General features: G+C 45.2%; 1 non-coding gene across 1 annotated transcript; it reads right to left on the reverse strand.

Annotated features, from left to right (window-relative positions):
* Positions 1-575: 575 nt before the first annotated feature.
* Positions 576-682, reverse strand: LOC145033147 (small nucleolar RNA R71). Its single transcript, XR_013677386.1, has one exon. It is a non-coding gene; the product is annotated as a small nucleolar RNA R71 (small nucleolar RNA).
* Between the last annotated feature and the right edge of the window lie 18,900 nt (positions 683-19,582).

Raw genomic sequence — 19,582 nt, forward strand, 5'->3', positions numbered from 1 at the left:
AGTCACCTTTGTCCAATTTGAAGACTGTTTTTGGGAAGAAGAAGAGCAGCAACTCAGGACCATCCAGCGCATCTTTGGCAAGCGAAGACCCGATCAAGGAGGACACCGAGCACGAGACTAAAGAAGAAGAAGAAGAAGAAGAACCCACGTACGGGCACGACTCCATTTCCGGCGACGAGTTAGCTCTTACCATGGCTAACATTGATGAGATCCCCATGGGAGAATGGAAGAAGAGGATTCGTGATGACACCGGTCTGGGACTTGTGCAACCCGCAATTCCCGCGACTACTACTTTTGAGCTCAAGGGGCATATCCTAGCTTTACTTAAAGAAATTCCTTTCTATGGAAAAGACCATGAAGATGCCTACAAGCATTTGGATGAAGTCAATGATTTATCTTATTACTTTAATGTTCCAAATGTGCCTCGTGAGACTCAGCTACTTCGCATGCTTCCGGTAACATTCAAAGGTGCTGCAAAAGAATGGCTCAAGTCACTTCCCCCCGGATCAGTCACCACATGGCCCAAGATGAAAGAATAATTCATTGATCACTTTTGCCCACCTTCCAAGATAGACAAGTTAAAGAAGGCCATAGCTAACTTTGAACAACAAGCTGGAGAGTCACTATATGAAGCATGGGAGAGGTACAAGAGCTTACTAAGAAACTGCCCACACCATGACCTAAATAGCCAACAAGAAGTCTCCATTTTCTATGATGGAGTCAATGTCACAACTAGGCAGTTACTTGACTCGCAAGGCCCGCTCACAAAGAAGCCACCCTCGGTGATCAAGGAATTAATTTATGAATTCTCTAAGCACTCTAGAGAATACCACAACCCAAGAAATGATGTTACTAGGGGAGCCGCATATGCAGCTACTGAAGACTTGTCTGCGGTCATGGCTATGCTAATAACCATGGATAAGAGGATGGATAAAATGGATCAAACGATCCATGCTATTCGGGTGGGTTATGAAAACTGCAATGGGCCTCATCTTACTAGAGATTGCAACTTGGATGAAAATGGCAACAAGAAGGTGCAAGTTTGTTACTCAAGTGGAGACTGATATGATGAAGATTGGCGAAAACCAAAGAAAGAGTGGCTTCCATATGAAGAGTACAAGAAGGCTAAGGAGGAGAACTTCAGGCAGAAAGGAAGAGGGTTTTACCAAAAGGAGGAGCCAACACAAGACAGAAAACCAAGTTTGGAAGAAATGCTTACCAAATTTGTAGCTGCTTCAGAAAAGAGACATAGTGATCATGATGCTGCAATCCAAGAAACAAGGACCATGCTTAGAAACCAGCAAGCATCAATCCACAACATAGAAACGCAGCTAGGGCAACTTGCCCAACAAATCAACCAAAGATCACTGGGCGAACTTCCTAGTAAAACCGAAAATAACCCACGAGGAGCGCACATAAATATAGTTACAACAAGAAGTGGGAAAATAATCACTCCTATGGCCCCTATTCAGAATGAAGCACCCAAGGACTCACAGAAGGAGGAAGCAGAAAAGCAAGAAGGAAATCAAAATCTTCAATTTGACAACTCTACTCGCCGAGTACAAGATATGGACTCGGTGAGTACACTGCCAAATCCGAAGAAGCAGGTCCCTGAAAAGCTGTATCAGCCTCCAATGCCATACCCAGCCCGAGCTAAGAAGGAGAAGTAGGACGAGGAGTACCAGAAGTTTCTAGATCATATCAAGGCTCTTCAAATCAACATACCCTTCATTGAAGTTGTCGTCCAAATGCCTAAATATGCTAAGTTCCTTAAGGAACTTCTCACTAATCGAAGGAAGATGGAAGAAGTGAAGAAGGTAGTCCTCAATGAAAACTGCTCAGCTGCTATGCTAAATAAGCTACCAAAGAAGAAAGGTGACCCGGGGAGCTTAACACTACCTTGCCAATTTGGCAACTTAGCTACAATTCATGCCTTAGCCAATTCGGGAGCAAGTGTGAACCTAATGCCATATTCATTCTTCAAGAAGATGGATCTCCCGGAACCAAGGCCAATTCGCATGGTAATTCATTTACCAAACAAGACAGTCACTTTCCCAAGGGGCATATGCGAAGACTTACTGGTCAAGGTGGACAAATTCGTCTTTCCCACTGATTTTATAATTCTAGATATGGAGGCGGATCCTCAAGTCCCGATCATCCTCGGAAGACCCTTCCTCAACACTGCGAGTGCTATAGTAGATATGAGGGATTCAAAGCTTACCTTGCGGGTGGGTGATGATTCTATAACTTTTGGGGTTGATCAAGCCATGAAGTATGCAAGGAACAGTGATGACACGACTTTCTCAATTGACATGCTAGACGAACTATTGGAGGAGTGCTTGGGTGAAGATTCCAGCGAGTCCATAATTGTTGATGAAGAATTTGACGCAGAAAAAGACTTAATGGAGATCGAAAGGCTGCTGGAAGAAGCTGAATTTGAAGAAATTGTCAAGCAATCTGAGAGCCCTACTCGCCGAGTAGGTCCGATCTACTCGCTGAGTTCCTCCTTTAAAAAGGAAGAATTTGTAAATGCAGCCACAAACTCGCCGAGTACCCTACTTGCACTCGGAGAGTTTAGAAGTCAGAACCAAAAATTTGAGCTTAAAATGTTACCTGAACATTTGGAGTATGCTTTCCTTGAAGAGGGCAACCAAAAGCTAGTAATTATAGCCTCTGACCTGTCCAAATCTGAAAAGGAAGAGCTTGTGCAAGTGTTGAAGAAACGGAAGCGGGCCATAGCATGGAGCATCACCGACATTAAGGGAATAATCCCATCTTATTGCTCTCACAATATCAATCTGGAAGAAGGAGCAAAGCCGGTTGTACAGCACCAAAGAAGATTAAACCCGAACATGCAAGAAGTAGTCAAGAAGGAAGTGGTTAAACTCTTAGATGCGGGAATTATCTATTCCATTTCCGACAGTCCGTGGGTGAGTCCGGTCCAAGTGGTGCCCAAGAAAGGAGGGATGACGATCATAACCAACGAAAAGAACGAGCTAATTCCGACACGAATGGTAACTGGTTGGAGAGTGTGCATCGATTATCGAAAGCTAAACGATGCCACTCGTAAAGACCATTTTCCCTTACTTTTTATTGATCAAATGTTAGAAAGATTGTCAGTCCATAGTTACTATTGCTTTCTAGACGGATTCTCGGGTTATTTCCAAATACCCATAGACCCAATGGACCAAGAAAAGATCACATTTACTTGCCCAAGTGGGACTTTTACTTATAGGCACATGCCCTTTGGGCTATGCAATGCACCCCCGACTTTTTAAAGGTGTATGACAACCATATTTCACGATATGGTGGAAAAATTCATGGAAGTTTTTATGGATGACTTTTCTGTTTTTGGATCTTCCTTCCATGATTGTCTCATAAATCTTGACTTAATGCTTGCTAGGTGCGAAAAAATCGACTTGGTCCTCAACTGGGAGAAATGTCACTTTATGGTTAAGGAGGGTATAGTGTTAGGCCACAAGGTTTCCAAAATGGGAATTGAAGTGGATCGGGAAAAGATTGACACCATTGCTAAATTACCCCCACCAACTAATGAGAAGGGCATTACAAGTTTTCTAGGACACGCGGGTTTTTACCGGCGTTTCATAAAAGATTTTTCCAAAATAACTAAACCTCAAACACAATTATTATTAAAAGATGCACCATTTAATTATACTAAAGAGTGTTTAGAGGCATTTAAATTTTTAAAGGAAAAATTAACTAATGCCCCGATCATTGTTGTACCAAATTGGAGTTTACCCTTTGAAATTATGTGTGATGCTAGTGACTTTGCATTAGGAGTTGTCCTTGGTCAAAGGTTTGATAAGCACTTTTGACCCATATATTATGCTAGCAAGACTTTAAATCCAGCCCAAGAAAACTACACCACCACGGAAAAAGAGCTATTAGCTGTGATGTATGCTTTTGATAAGTTCCGTTCATATTTAGTTTTATCTAAAACTGTTTTTACTGACCACTCTGCTATCAAGTATTTATTTGCCAAACAAGATGCCAAGCCAAGATTGATAAGATGGGTGCTACTTCTTCAAGAGTTTGACATAGAGATACAGGACAAAAAGGGAATGGAGAATGTAGCAGCTGACCATTTGTCAAGACTTGAAAACCCGCAATTGCACGAAGATAGAGGTGGCGATGATTTTCCGGATGAGTATATTATGGTGACCGTGGGAGAAGAACCATGGTTTGAAAATATAGCTAACTACTTAGCTAGCAATTACATCCCAAAGATCTCACAAATCAACAAAAGAAGAATTTCTTTTCTGAGATAAAATATTACTTTTGGCATGAACTGTATCTTTTCCGAAGCTGCGCGGATGGGATCATACGAAGATACATGTTCGGGAATGAAAGTCGGAAGATATTAGAGCATTGACATAACGGGCCCACGGGTGGACATCATGGAGCACATTACACAGCAAAGAAGATCTTTGACATTGGGTTTTATTGGCCCACAATTTTTAAAAATGTAGCCCAATTTGTCAAAGAGTGTGATGCTTGTCAAAGAGTGGGAAACATTTCATCTCGAAATGAAATGTCACAACATAGTATCCAAGTGTGCAAAGTATTCGATGTGTGGGGGATCGACTTCATGGGACCATTTCCCATGTCGAGAGGCAACAAATACATAATGGTGGCGGTGGATTACGTATCCAAATGGGCGGAGGCACAAACGTTACCAACTAATGACGGTCGGGTAGTGTTGCGGTTTTTCGAATAAATTATTTTCAAGATTTGGAGTCCCGAAAGCTCTTATAAGTGACCGAGGCACGCATTTTGCTAATGATTAACTAGAGAAGGTGATAAGGAAATATGGGGCAACCCATAAATTTTCTACATCCTACCTGTAACGACCCGTTCCCGGTATGTTGATTTATTGGTAATTATAGTGAGTTTTTCAAGTGGGACTCGGCGAGTTCTAGCCCGACTCGCCGAGTAGGGTCGCGCCTGAGGGCACACGTGAGCCGGGGACTCGGCGAGTCCATGTCCCTGACTCGGCGAGTCCATCTGTCTGGGTGAAACCCTAAATTCCCCGGGTTGCCCACTATTTATACCACCTTATAGCCCCCATTCTCGCCTCCCTCACCCTGAGAACACAGTGAGAGAACCCTAATCCTCCCTTGAAGAGCTTATATGTGTTTTGGTGCCATTTTGTGAAGGTGTGAAGAAGGAGAAGAAGGAAGAAGCAAGGAGAAGTGTTGTAGTGCAAAGATCCAAGGCCAAATCAGAGTTAATTGAGGTATTTTCGGAGTTCCATCTTGTTATATGCTTTAAACTTCCATTAGAGCTCTCCTAAGAGCTAGTTGATGCTTGTTCCAAGCCTTACACTTGCATGAACGTCTTATTAAGTCGAAATAGCTCTGGATCTGAATGATGGGGTGTTGTAGAGCCCAAATCTACTGTCTTTTTGGAGTTATATTGCATGATAACCATAGATCTACCCATTTTATGCATCTTTTAGCCTTATTTCCCTTATTCATGAGGTTGTACACGTAAAGTTGGAAACTTTACGTGGTAAATCAGCTTATTGGACTCAGATCTATCAATTGTATGCACTGGATTCAAACAAAATCGAGTAAAAGTCAGTTGCATGGCGGCAACTCGGCGAGTCGGAAGAACGACTCGACGAGTTGGGTCGCGAGTCCCGAGTTCTTCAGTTTTATCAGAGTTGAGTGGACGAGGTGAGTTAGAGAGTGGACTCAGCAAGTTGAGGGTGAAATCAGTGATGGAGGGACTCGGCGAGTTGTTCATCAACTCGGCGAGTCCAAGGCAATCTTCTTGGGATCAAGAACAACTCGTCGAGTCTGTTCATACGACTCGGAGAGTCGGATGAAGATTGTCTGAATTCTTGGATCAGGAGGGTACTCGTCGAGTCGATGCCAGACTCGACGAGTAACAGTGAGTAAAAGTGAAAAGTGAGAGTAGGACTCGGCGAGTTGGGTGGCCCAACTCGGCGAGTCAGCCCAAAGGAGAGTTGACTTTGACCGAGGGTAAAAGAGTCATTTTACCCCAAGCGCAGTGTTTAGTATTTGATTGAGTGTGTTTATGGATTGTAACCGAGGGGATTCAGGAGCAGCCGCCATTAGCTTTCCGAGCCACACACTCAGCAGCCAGCTTACGAGGTGAGTTTCCTTCCAGTAGGAACGGGTCTAAGGCCACAATGTCGTCCCGTTCAGTTAGCAGTAGTTTCCGGATTTAGGTCCGATGCAGTAGTTAGTATGTTCGATGCCTTCGTGGCTCGAACAGGATTTGTGTGCTATGTTCCATGTGTTAAGTATTATGTGTTCCGGGCCACGACCCGACGTAGCATGTCGTATATGTGTTATGCTAGTTGATGTGTTATGCTATACCATGTTCAGTCAGTCAGTTCCGGACTTCGGTCCGATGCAGGGGACAAGGTCCCAGTCAGTTCCGAACTTCGGTCCGATGCAGTTAGTTCCGGACTTCGGTCCGATGCAGGGGACAAGGTCCCAGTCAGTTCCGGACTTCGGTCTGATGCAGTCAGTTCCGAACTTCGGTCCGATGCACTCAGTTCCGGACTTCGGTTCGATGCAGTTAGTTTCGGACTTCGGTCCGATGCAGGGGACAAGGTCCCAATCAGTTCCGGACTTCGGTCCGATGCAGTTTCCGGGCTTCGGCCCGATGCAGTGGGCAAGGCCCAATATGTGTTTATATGTTATTGTATGGTATGTGGTATTTTGGGGGAGCTCACTAAGCTTCGTGCTTACAGTTTCAGTTTGGTTTCAGGTACTTCCGCAAGCAAAGGGAAGAGCTCGGGGTGACAGCATCGCACACACCACAGCATAGCTTTTATCCTGGGGATCTCTCTTGATGTTTTGGATTGATGTAGCATGATACAGTTTTCCGCACAATATTTTATTATGTTTTGGGGATACATCGCGTGTGTTTTATGTTATGATACTTATATTATGGGTTTGATTATATTGAAAAACGAAAATTTTTGGGTCATGTTTTTGGGTCGTTTCAAGTTGGTATCAGAGCCCTGGTTTGAGGGATTCGGATACACTTCCGGGTGTATCTGAACTCAAACTAAGGGAAATAAAAGATTTTAGTAAAATAAAAATGTTTTACAAAAAGAATTTTGAAAGCACTTAGAAAGAAAGAATTGTTTTTAACAAGATAGAGGTGTGTGCATGCGGTCAGCCGAGCTCAAGTAAGTACTCCCAAATTACCCATACAAGTTATTTGTTCAGTTTCAGTTTCAGTAGAACAGCATGCTAGTACAGGGCTAAGGATCTAGGAGAATGCCTTATGTGCCTGCTTATGTGTTACAGCTTTATGAGTATTGCATGCTAGAATTGAGTAGACAGCAGTAGGATAGCCTGTTTAGGTTATGCCTGATAGTGTGAGCTTAGCATCCTATGCTAGTGCAGTTTCTTGTTATAAGAATAGTTTTTCCTGAGTCTGTTTCCCTTGTCCGAATGTTGCTTGCTTCGTGCTTAGTGGGGTTCTGAGTAGTGGGAGTTAGCCATTAGGTAAACATGTCACACCACATGTGATCAGGTTTGAATAATCCCAGAGTGCTGGAACTGGCCCTATTGCGCAGCTCTTGTTTGAGTCCAACCGTTGTAGGGATGGATCTTGTACTTGAAGGATTATCTGATCCTCATCACATGTGATGGTGTTTAGGTGGTGGCTAGCTGGCATTATGAGGAGACCTACAACAGCTGAGGACCAGTCGTGTTGAGCTTGAGGTTTCCCTAGGGCAAGCCTAGGATGAGAGTAGCAGAGAATGGCAGTAGTAGAAGTGACTTGGTGGAGTCAAGGCAGTTCTTGAGGAAAGTACGGATAGATGTGGAAGGTAGTAGGGGCCCATACTACTGAAAGCAGAGGATCCGTACTCGAATTAAGGAAGGCCAAGACAAGACCAGGAAGCTAGTAGTAGTATCATGGTCCCTTGAGATATTTCAGTGTTCTGATGTTGTTATGATATGTTTCAGAATGGTAGTTTTGCGTCCGAGGCCAGCAGCCGGCAGTTCAGATGCTGGAGGGGGATCAGGATCGGGATCAGGCCCGGAGGCCGGGCAGATGGATGATCAGACTAGGGAGTTCCTTTCTTCTGAGGTTACCCGCATCATACTAGAGCAGACTCCTGTGATCTTCGGTTCGATCAAGGAGGGTATTTTAGAGCTGATGGATGAGAGATTGAGTACTTTCCGTGCTGAGATGGCGGCCGTGATGGGGTCGCGCACACTTACGTTCAGGGAGTTTAGGGCATGCGGGGCTCCAGACTATCATGGGGCGCGGGACCCCATAGCGAGTACCAGATGGTTGGCGGATGTGGCCAACGCTTTCCGCACTAGCAGGTGTCCCGAGGGGGACAAGGTCAGATTGGCATCCTGTCTCCTGAAGGACAGGGCACGGGATTGGTGGGAGGAGGTCGGACATGCCATCGGGGATGATGCGGCATTGGATGCCATGACCTGGCTGATTTCTCTACCAGGTTCAGGGCGGAGTTTGCACCAGTCATTGAGTTGCAACAGTTAGCTAGGGAGTTTCAGGACCTTACCCAGACTACAGAGACAGTGGCGGAGATCACCGCCAAGTTCAGGGAGAGGGCCCTTCTTGTTCCTCAGTATGCAGCCGATGAGGAAATGAAGAAGGCCCGTTATCATGAGATGTTGCAGAGTGACATCCGCATGTTTCTGAGCCAGTCCAGTTGTAAAACGCTGGACGACATGATTGCCAGAGCTAGAGAGAGAGAGATTGATCTCGAGATGGAGAAGAAGAGGAAACCGGAGGCGGTTTCGGGTTCAGGCAGTGTGGGCAAAAAGCCCAAGGTTTCAGATCACAGGTCTAGGGGTCAGCAGAGCCACGGTCGGTGTGGCAAGTGTGGGAGATTACACGAGGGGGCGTGCAAGGCAGGGAGTTCCGGCTGCTACAAGTGCGGTCGGACTGGGCATTTGAGTAGGGATTGTACGGCCCCTGCTACTACGGTTACAGCATCAGATCTGATTTGCTTTCAGTGCAATCAGAGGGGACATAAAAGGTCCCAGTGTCCCAGTTTAGCTGCAGCAGGGAAGGTGGTTGCACCTGCCCCTGCCACCTTGAGGATTACGGATGGCCGGCAGGACCGGGCTGATGCGCCAGTAGCGAAGAGCAGGGCATTTCAGATGATAGCAGAGGAGGCGCGAGCGACTCCTGATGTCGTGACGGGTATGAATATTTCCTTCATCTTTAACTGTTATTATATCGTTTGAACGTTACTTGATGATATGTTTTATTTAGGGTCGTTCTCGGTGAACGGCATCCCTGCTTTGGTATTGTTCGATTCGGGGGCTACCCGATCATTTGTATCGCTTGCGCTTAGCAAGAGATTTAGCAGAGCTCCAGGGGAGCTGGATTGTCCATTAGAGGTTGAGATAGCAGATGATAGGACCGTGAGGGTCGGCAGAGTACATAGAGGGTGTTCCCTTCAAATATTTGATGAGCAGTTTTCAGTGGACCTGGTTCCTATTCCCCTGCGTGGGAATAAAGTTATTGTGGGCATGGATTGGCTGAGCCCCAATGGGGCGGTGATTGATTGTGAGCTTCAGCTAGTGAGGGTTCGCACTCCCAGTGGGGGAGAGATAGTGATTCAGGGCGAGAGGCCCCACCGAGGACCGATCTTTTGTTCCGCCGCAAGGGCGAAGCGCTATGTTCAGCAGGGTTGCGCCGGTTTTGTAGCTTACGTCTTGGATGCCCGAGAGAAGGGCAAGACGACGATTGATGATGTTCCTATTGTTCGTGACTACCCGGATGTGTTTCCCGAGGATTTTCCGGGGATACCTCCAGAGAGGCAGGTTGAGTTCAGGATCGACCTAGTTCCTGGTGCGGCTCCGATAGCCAAAGCACCGTATCGACTTGCTCCCCCTGAGATGCAGGAGTTGTCTACACAGCTTCAAGAGCTGTTAGACAAGGGTTTCATTCGGCCGAGCAGTTCGCCTTGGGTAGCGTCGATCTTATTTGTGAGGAAGAAGGATGGGTCGCATCGTATGTGCATTGATTATCGGGAGTTGAACAAGGTAACGGTGAAGAACCGTTACCCACTTCCGAGGATAGATGACTTGTTTGATCAGCTTCAGGGAGCGTCTTGGTTCTCCAAGATCGATCTACGCTCCGGTTATCATCAGATGAGGGTTAGAGATGAGGATGTACAGAAGACTGCTTTCAGGACCCGGTATGGTCATTATGAGTTCGTGGTGATGCCATTTGGGCTCACCAATGCCCCAGCCGCGTTCATGGATCTCATGAACCTCGTGTGCAAACCGATGCTGGATCGGTCGGTGATAGTGTTTATAGATGACATCTTGGTGTATTCCAAGACACAGGGGCAGCACGAGGAGCACCTGCGGGAGGTGTTGGAAACTTTGAGGAGGGAGAGACTTTTCGCAAAGTTCTCCAAGTGTGAGTTCTGGTTGCGCGAGGTGCAGTTTCTCGGTCATCTCGTCAACCAGAAGGGTATTTTGGTAGATCCGGCCAAAATTGAGGCCGTGATGCAGTGGGAGGTCCCGAGGTCTCCATCTGAGATTCGGAGCTTCCTGGGGTTGGCAGGGTATTATCAGAGATTTATTCAGGACTTCTCCAAGATAGCAGTGCCGCTAACCCGGCTAACCAAGAAGTCGGTGGTTTTTCGTTTGGGGCCTGAGCAGCAGGCGGCGTTCGAGACTCTCAGGCAGAGATTGTGCGAGGCTCTGATCCTTACCTTGCCAGAGGGAGTAGAGAATTTCGTAGTCTATTGTGATTCTTCGATCACAGGTATGGGAGCAGTATTGATGCAGCGAGGCCATGTGGTAGCTTATGCCTCGAGACAGTTGAAGCCACACGAGGCTAATTATCCTACCCACGATTTAGAGCTGGGGGCATTTGTGTTTGCCCTCAAGATTTGGAGACATTACCTTTATGGGGTCCGCTGTACTATATACACGGATCACAAGAGTTTGAGATATCTTATGGATCAGCCTAGTTTGAACATGAGGCAGAGGAGATGGTTAGACGTGCTGAAGGACTATGACTGTGAGATCCTTTATCATCCAGGGAAGGCCAATGTGGTGGCCGACGCCCTGAGCCGCAAGGTGTCGACGGCCCCTATCAGAGATCTGTGTATGAGGATGACAGTGATCACTCCGTTGTTGGAGCGGATCAAGGAGGCTCGGATGGAGGGCCTCAAGGAGGAGAGGCAGAAGTGCGAGAGGATAGTGGGCCGAGTAGCTTCGTTTGATTACGACAGTCGGGGTTTGTTGATGCTTCATGGTAGGGTGTGGGTACCGTACTGGGGTGGGGTACGGCAAGTATTGATGGACGAGGCTCATAAGTCTCGATTTTCTATCCACCCAGGAGCGACGAAGATGTATCGAGATCTTCGACCTGATTATTGGTGGCCCTGCATGAAGCGAGATGTCGCTTGGTATGTGGAGAGATGTTTGACCTGCCGGAAGGTCAAGGCGGAGCACCAGAGACCTCACGGCAAGATGCAACCGTTAGACATTCCCGTGTGGAAATGGGAGGATATCACCATGGATTTTGTCACCAAACTCCCGAGGACCACACGCGAGGTGGACTCAATATGGGTAGTAGTGGATCGGTTGACGAAGAGTGCCCATTTTATTCCGATTCAGGAGAGTATATCGGCGAAAAGGTTAGCCGATATCTATGTGCGAGAGAATGTGGCACGTCATGGAGTGCTGGTATCGGTGGTGTCGGACCGAGATGTTCGTTTCACGTCCAGATTCTGGAAGCGATTCCACGACGAGATGGGTACTCGTCTCCATTTCAGCACCGCTTTTCATCCTCAGACTGACGGGCAGAGCGAGAGGACGATTCAAACTCTCGAGGAAATGCTTAGGGCATGTGTTTTAGATTTTGGGGGTAGTTGGGATACGTATCTTCCATTAGCGGAATTCTCGTATAACAACAGTTATCATGCGAGCATTGATCGACCTCCTTTTGAGATGTTATATGGCAGGAAGTGCAGGACCCCGATTTGTTGGGGCGAGGTCGGTCAGCGAGTCATCGGGAGCACCGAAGTGGTGCTCAAGACGACTGAGTTGATCCAGCGGGTCCGTAGTAGGCTGCAGACTGCGCAGAGTCGGCAGAAGAGCTACGCCGATAGGAGGCGTTCGGACTTGGAGTTCCAGGTGGGCGACATGGTTCTTCTGAAAGTCTCACCTTGGAAAGGTGTCATTAGGTTCCGGAAGGGGGGAAAATTGGGCCCCAGATTTATTGGTCCTTTCAGGGTTTTGGCCCGGGTGGGTCGGTTGCTTATCGGTTAGATCTCCCTGAGAAGCTTAGTCAGATACACAACACCTTCCACGTGTCGCAGTTAAGGAAGTGTTTGGTGGATGAGCTGGCAGTCGTTCCCTTAGAGGACATTCAGGTTGATAGCGGCCTAAATTATATCGAGAGACCGGTCGCGATTCTGGAACGGAAGACCAAGACCTTGAGGAACAAGGTAATCCAGCTAGTAAAGGTGCAGTGGCAGCACCGGAAGGGGTCTGAGTGGACGTGGGAGGCTGAAGAGGAAATGAGAGCGCACTACCCGGAGTTATTTGCAGATCCAGCCGTAGCAGACTTCGAGGACGAAGTCTGAGACAAGTGGGGGAGAATTGTAACGACCCGTTCCCGGTATGTTGATTTATTAGTAATTATAGTGAGTTTTTCAAGTGGGACTCGGCGAGTTCTAGCCCGACTCGCCGAGTAGGGTCGCGCCTGAGGGCACGCGTGAGCCGGGGACTCGGCGAGTCCATATCCCTGACTCGGCGAGTCCATCTGTCTGGGTGAAACCCTAAATTCCCCGGGTTGCCCACTATTTATACCACCTTATAGCCCCCATTCTCGCCTCCCTCACCCTGAGAACACAGTGAGAGAACCCTAATCCTCCCTTGAAGAGCTTATATGTGTTTTGGTGCCATTTTGTGAAGGTGTGAAGAAGGAGAAGAAGGAAGAAGCAAGGAGAAGTGTTGTAGTGCAAAGATCCAAGGCCAAATCAGAGTTAATTGAGGTATTTTCGGAGTTCCATCTTGTTATATGCTTTAAACTTCCATTAGAGCTCTCCTAAGAGCTAGTTGATGCTTGTTCCAAGCCTTACACTTGTATGAACGTCTTATTAAGTCGAAATAGCTATGGATCTAAATGATGGGGTGTTGTAGAGCCCAGATCTACTGTCTTTTTGGAGTTATATTGCATGATAACCATAGATCTACCCATTTTATGCATCTTTTAGCCTTATTTCCCTTATTCATGAGGTTTTACACGTAAAGTTGGAAACTTTACGTGGTAAATCATCTTATTGGACTCAGATCTATCAATTGTATGCACTGGATTCAAACAAAATCAAGTAAAAATCAGTTGCATGGCGGCAACTCGGCGAGTCGGAAGAACGACTCGACGAGTTGGGTCGCGAGTCCCGAGTTCTTCAGTTTTATCAGAGTTGAGTGGACGAGGTGAGTTAGAGAGTGGACTCAGCGAGTTGAGGGTGAACTCAGTGATGGAGGGACTCGGCGAGTTGTTCATCAACTCGGCGAGTCCAAGGCAATCTTCTTGGGATCAAGAACAACTCGTCGAGTCTGTTCATACGACTCGGCGAGTCGGATGAAGATTGTCTGAGTTCTTGGATCAGGAGGGTACTCGTCGAGTCGATGCCAGACTCGACGAGTAGCAGTGAGTAAAAGTGAAAAGTGAGAGTAGGACTCGACGAGTTGGGTGGCCCAACTCGGCGAGTCAGCCCAAAGGAGAGTTGACTTTGACCGAGGGTAAAAGAGTCATTTTACCCCAAGCGCAGTGTTTAGTATTTGATTGAGTGTGTTTATGGATTGTAGCCGAGGGGATTCAGGAGCAGCCGCCGTTAGCTTTCCGAGCCACACACTCAGCAGCCAGCTTACGAGGTGAGTTTCCTTCCAGTAGGAACGGGTCTAAGGCCACAATGTCGTCCCGTTCAGTTAGCAGTAGTTTCCGGATTTAGGTCCGATGCAGTAGTTAGTATGTTCGATGCCTTCGTGGCTCGAACAGGATTTGTGTGCTATGTTCCATGTGTTAAGTATTATGTGTTCCGGGCCACGGCCCGACGTAGCATGTCGTATATGTGTTATGCTAGTTGATGTCTTATGCTATGCCATGTTCAGTCAGTCAGTTCCGGACTTCGGTCCGATGCAGGGGACAAGGTCCCAGTCAGTTCTGGACTTCGGTCCGATGCAGTTAGTTCCGGACTTCGGTCCGATGTAGGGGACAAGGTCCCAGTCAGTTCCGGACTTCGGTCCGATGCAGTCAGTTCCGGACTTCGGTCCGATGCAGTTAGTTCCGGACTTCGGTCCGATGCAGGGGACAAGGTCCCAATCAGTTCCGGACTTCGGTCCTATGCAGTTTCCGGGCTTCGGCCCGATGCAGTGGGCAAGGCCCAATATGTGTTTATATGTTATTGTATGGTATGTGGTATTTTGGGGGAGCTCACTAAGCTTCGTGCTTACAGTTTCAGTTTGGTTTCAGGTACTTCCGCAAGCAAAGGGAAGAGCTCGGGGTGACAGCATCGCACACACCACAGCATAGCTTTTATCCTGGGGATGTCTCTTGATGTTTTGGATTGATGTAGCATGATACAGTTTTCCGCACAATATTTTATTATGTTTTGGGGATACATCGCGTGTGTTTTATGTTATGATACTTATATTATGGGTTTGATTATATTGAAAAACGAAAATTTTTGGGTCATGTTTTTGGGTCGTTTCACTACCATCCACAAACTAGTGGACAAACCAAAGTGATGAATCGAGCTTTAAAGCGGATCTTGGAGAAATCGGTGGGGAGCAATCGCAAAGAATGGTCGGATAAGCTAGATGATGCACTTTGGGCCTTTCGTACAGCTTTCAAAACACCTATTGTTACTACCATATAGGTTAGTTTATTGGAAGCAATGCCATTTGCTGGTGGAGATAGAGCATAAGGCGTTTTGGGCCTTAAAGATGTGTAACTTCAACACGGAGGAACTCAAGAGAAACCGGTTGATGCAAATGAATACTCTTGAGGAGCTTAGAAATGATGCATACTCGAGTTCGTTGATCTATAAAGAGAAGACCAAGATGTGGCATGACAAGAGGATAAAAGAAAATAAAGAATTCCATGAATGCCAAAAAGTGTTGCTCTTTAATTCACGACCAAAAGCTTTTCACGGGAAAACTCAGGTCAAGATGGGATGGTCCATTTCTGGTGAAGACGGTGTTCCCACATGGTGCTATAGAGCTATTGTCAAGAGATGGAACACCTTTCAAAGTCAATGGACATCGAGTCAAGAAGTATGAAGGAGTCCCCAAGAATGAAGGAATGGAAGAATTGTTGTTGATGGAAGGGATTGCAACCATGTAGAAGGGGAGGAATCCAGCTAATGACTCCTTAAAAAGAAGCGCTTCTCGGGAGGCAACCCGAGTTTCAAGTTTGCATTTACTTTATTTTTATTTTTTATCGTTTTCATTCGTCGTCTTTTAAGAATATAGTTGCTTGAGGGAAAGCAATGCCTAGAGTGTGGGGTGGATGGTTAAAAGTAAGAAAATGCATTAATTTTTTCCAAAACATTAAAAAAATGTCAATCTGCAAGGATTACTCGCCGAGTAGGCACGTATACTCGGCGAGTACCTGCTCAATTAAACCCAATAAACGCGTATTTGCAGTTCTACTCGGCGAGTAGCCCATTTACACAGGTGGTTTATAATCTGTAAAAAAAAAAAAAAAAAAAAAAGGTTTTCACCCATTTAATCCACACAATCGCCATGCCCAGCAGCCTTCAAGCCTCCTCTGCGGTTTTTCTTCAATTTCCACTTAATCTTCGTCTTTCCAAGGAAAAGATAAGATCTTTTTACTTAAAACTCATCAAAGGTTCAAGCTTTATCATTGATTTGCCCCTATTTTCCTTAAATTTGGATTTTGGGGTTTCCTCAAATTCTAGTGTTCTAATTTTGTTATGAATTAGGTAATGTTAGATGAAATTTCTGTTAGATCTATGGTTATTTGACTTAATACAACAAACCCCTGTGAACAATTAGGAGTTTTGGGCACCCTATATATGACCGACGCATTTCTGTCCCGATGTTCATCCTACACGCCGAGTAGGATATGAACTCGGCGAGTAGGAGACTATACAACCTTATTTATTTCAATTTTAATTACTGGGTGTTTTTTGTTTGTGCTCTCTTAATGTTGTTATGCAGATACCATGTCCAGAAGGGGTCAGTCTTCCAGAGGAGGAAGCCAAGGGGACATTTCATGGCTTTTGTTCTAACAAATCACGTCCAAATCATCCCAAGCTCGAGCAAAAAACAAATTAGAGGCGCTGAAACAGAAGGAGATTCATTTGGCCAACGCTGTTGACTGCGATTGGTTGGGAAAAGTGGGTTTGGAGGACGAGCTCACACCATATTTGGTGAAGGAGTGCAGCTTGGGGTATACCACCATCACATGTGATGATTGGTTACAATTATTCAAGATACAAGAACCTGTTTATGCTGAGCTTTGTTGGGAATTTTTTGCTACCATCTCATTCCGAGGTGGTAGTGAGTATTACAACCCCAACATAATTTCTTTTTCCTTAGGTGGAGAGTTGCGACAGTGCAGCATGGCTGAATTTTCCTGGAGGTTGGGGATTTATGATCAAAGCACTATGATAACTGAGGACTTTGAAGCCTTTCTAGAGAACTGCCATAAGGATCTTCCCGAGGCAGTGGTGGCCTCCACCTGATGGAATACTATTGCCAACCGGGTGTATATTCCTTATACCGCTCAGGAGGGTCATATTCGCTCGCCGATCCATCGCCTTATTCACCGCTTCGTGGATAGCACCATCAACATGCGGAAGGATTTGGAGTATTATTACACCGGATGCTTTCTGCAATCTCCCCTATTGCATCGCCAAATTTCTTGCTCAAGGGGCGGTTAAGGAAAAAGTTAACTCCAAGATTAATGGAGGCATGTTTGTTACAAGGCTTTCCAAGTCATTTGGGGTTTTAGACTTACCAGTAGCGAGGTCACTCACGGTTATTTACCCTCCCCCGTTCAACACTGCATTATACAGAAGGGCACGGATCATGGAGAAATTCGGTGACTCCTTTTCCATTCCACATACGGACGAGCCGGCAATTCCCGAGGAGCCGGGAAGATGGGTACGGCAACGTAGCGAGCGGGTACGGGAAGATCCACCGATTATTTCGGTGGAGCAGGATAATGATGGGTGGAATCAAGTGGAGTACCGGCGCTATTTGGACGATATCGGACGAGGGGTTAATTATAACAACCAATCATTCGAGTACCTCTTCGAGCAAATGAACATTACGCCGAGACCCGGTCCGGGATACCCCTACATCATGAGTTGGGAAGAAAGAATGAGGAGAAGAAATGAGGAAGGAGGAAGTGGCGCTGGAGGAGCCGATATGGAAGAAGAAGATTGAGGATTTTATTTTTATGTTTTGATGATGTTTTGTTTTGAACAATTGTTAAACTTGGATGATTTTTGTTTTTAGGATTTTTATTACTTTCACTTTTATTTGCTTATTTTTCAGAGATGGAAGGTTAGGAAGCATACTAAAGTATTGAGGGTTAAGTGAGGAACGAGAGATGTTCAAAAAAAAAGTAGAAAGTCTTGTCCTTAGGATTGAGTCCGTTAGAGTCGAGAGTAATGGAGGGTGTTGTTGCAGAAGGATTTAGAGTAAGGGTCAGTGAAATGTCCAATTTCAGAACCTGAGTCCAAAGGAACATGAGGTGGATCAGTTTTGGCAATACAATGCCTACTCGCCGAGTGCGCAAATTCTACTCGGCGACTACATGGGGTATTGCACGTTATAGTTCCAAATTAAGAGATACTCGCCGAGTATACATTATTACTCGCTAAGTACATTGACAATTTTCGAGTTCCAGAGCTGTTTTGAGCACTTTCACTGCAGCATTTATCCACTTTTCGTGAAGAGTTGTTATTGGGATTTTCTAAGAAGCTTGTTCGGTGATATTTTCGAGCTGTCAACCACACGAGATGCATGACACCCAAGACATGGATGAGTTGTTCCCATGGCTAAAGTCAATGGAAGATGGAGCTAAAGAAAAGAGTATCACCTATCGACTGCTACCCCAGGGCAGTTTGTTCCAATTCTCTCTATAGTTTGTATTTTATATTTTTGCATAATATGCAATGAGGGCATTGCATAAAATAAGTGTGGGGTAGGGGGTTGGTCATATATTAGAAAATTTAGAATCTTAATTTAGGCTAATTTTAAAACAATTTTAGAAAATTTTGGTAAAGCAATTAGGGATCATGCTAGTATTATATTTGATGATTGCATGAAAACCCAAATGTTTAGTTGAGCCTATATACGTTCTAGTGCATTTGTGGCTTCCTTATTCCAGTGAAATCATGGGACAAAAACATGACCTTGCTTAGCCCGAGGGATGCAATATGTTTAGCACCGTGTACCAGAAATGTATCCAGGAAAATTATTATCGTTAACCAATAAAGGTTGAAGTTGAGCATCCCTGCTTAAGCATGTAGGATTTTGAGTGAAAAAAGTGAGTTACATGTTAAAAAAAAAAGAGAGAGAATTACAAGAAAAAGTTGTAACAATTCTGGAGCAGTCACAAGTGAAGATCAAAAGATCAAAGTTCTGAAATTAAAAAAAAAAATTTAAAAAAATAAATAAATAGTGAAGATACCATAAATCAAACGACAAGGTGGTGAATTCAAAGAAATTAAAGATCAAATGCCAAAGAAATGAAGAATTCCAAAGAGTTCCAATATGGTATCATAAAGTGTAATTATCTAGATTATGTATGCTTAGGTTGCTCAAACAAAAATACCTTGAGGTTAAGAGGTTTTCTGGGGATGGATTCGGATGGATACATAAAATGAGCATAGTTCGGGGTGAGTGGGTGAATGTTTATGAGGATTGTGAGTATTTGGAGTATGGGGGTATTTAGGACAATTCTAGACACAAATAAATGCGTTGTGGTCTTGGCATAATGGATGGGTTAGATTGGAGTTGTCATATGTGGTTCTAATATGTTAAAATTCAGTTTTGCTTGGGGTCAAGCAAAAGTCAAGTGTGGGGTATTTTGATATGTGCATAATTAGTTAATTATTTAGCATACATTTTTAATTCATTTTTAACTAATTATGTGTATAATGTGGACAAAAGGTACTTAATAATGCTTAAATTTTGTTTTCAGTCCAAAAGACATGCTTGGGAGTTAAAGGGAACAAGGGGAAGCAATTAGACACCAAAGAATGAAGAATGAGGGACAAAAACCTTCCTACTTGGCGAGTTCTCGAGCATACTCGGTGAGTACAAGAGAATATTCCAGAAGATAAGTCAAGACTCCTGATTTGAGACGGATAACTAGCACCTACTCGGCGAGTTGGGTCTGCTACTCGCCGAGTACACCCTGTTTTGAGATGATTATAAATACCAAACCATTACCCGATTGGAGAGAACTTTTTGGTGATTTTGAGAGCTGAACCTGCGAAACTGAACCCTTGGAGGAGCTAAGGAACCCTAATCATCAATCCTTGGAAGAATCAAGTCAATTAGGTTAATCATTC

The sequence above is a fragment of the Lactuca saligna genome, chromosome 2 (assembly GCF_052625555.1).
Source record: "Lactuca saligna cultivar CGN05327 chromosome 2, ASM5262555v1, whole genome shotgun sequence".
NCBI lineage: Eukaryota > Viridiplantae > Streptophyta > Magnoliopsida > Asterales > Asteraceae > Lactuca > Lactuca saligna.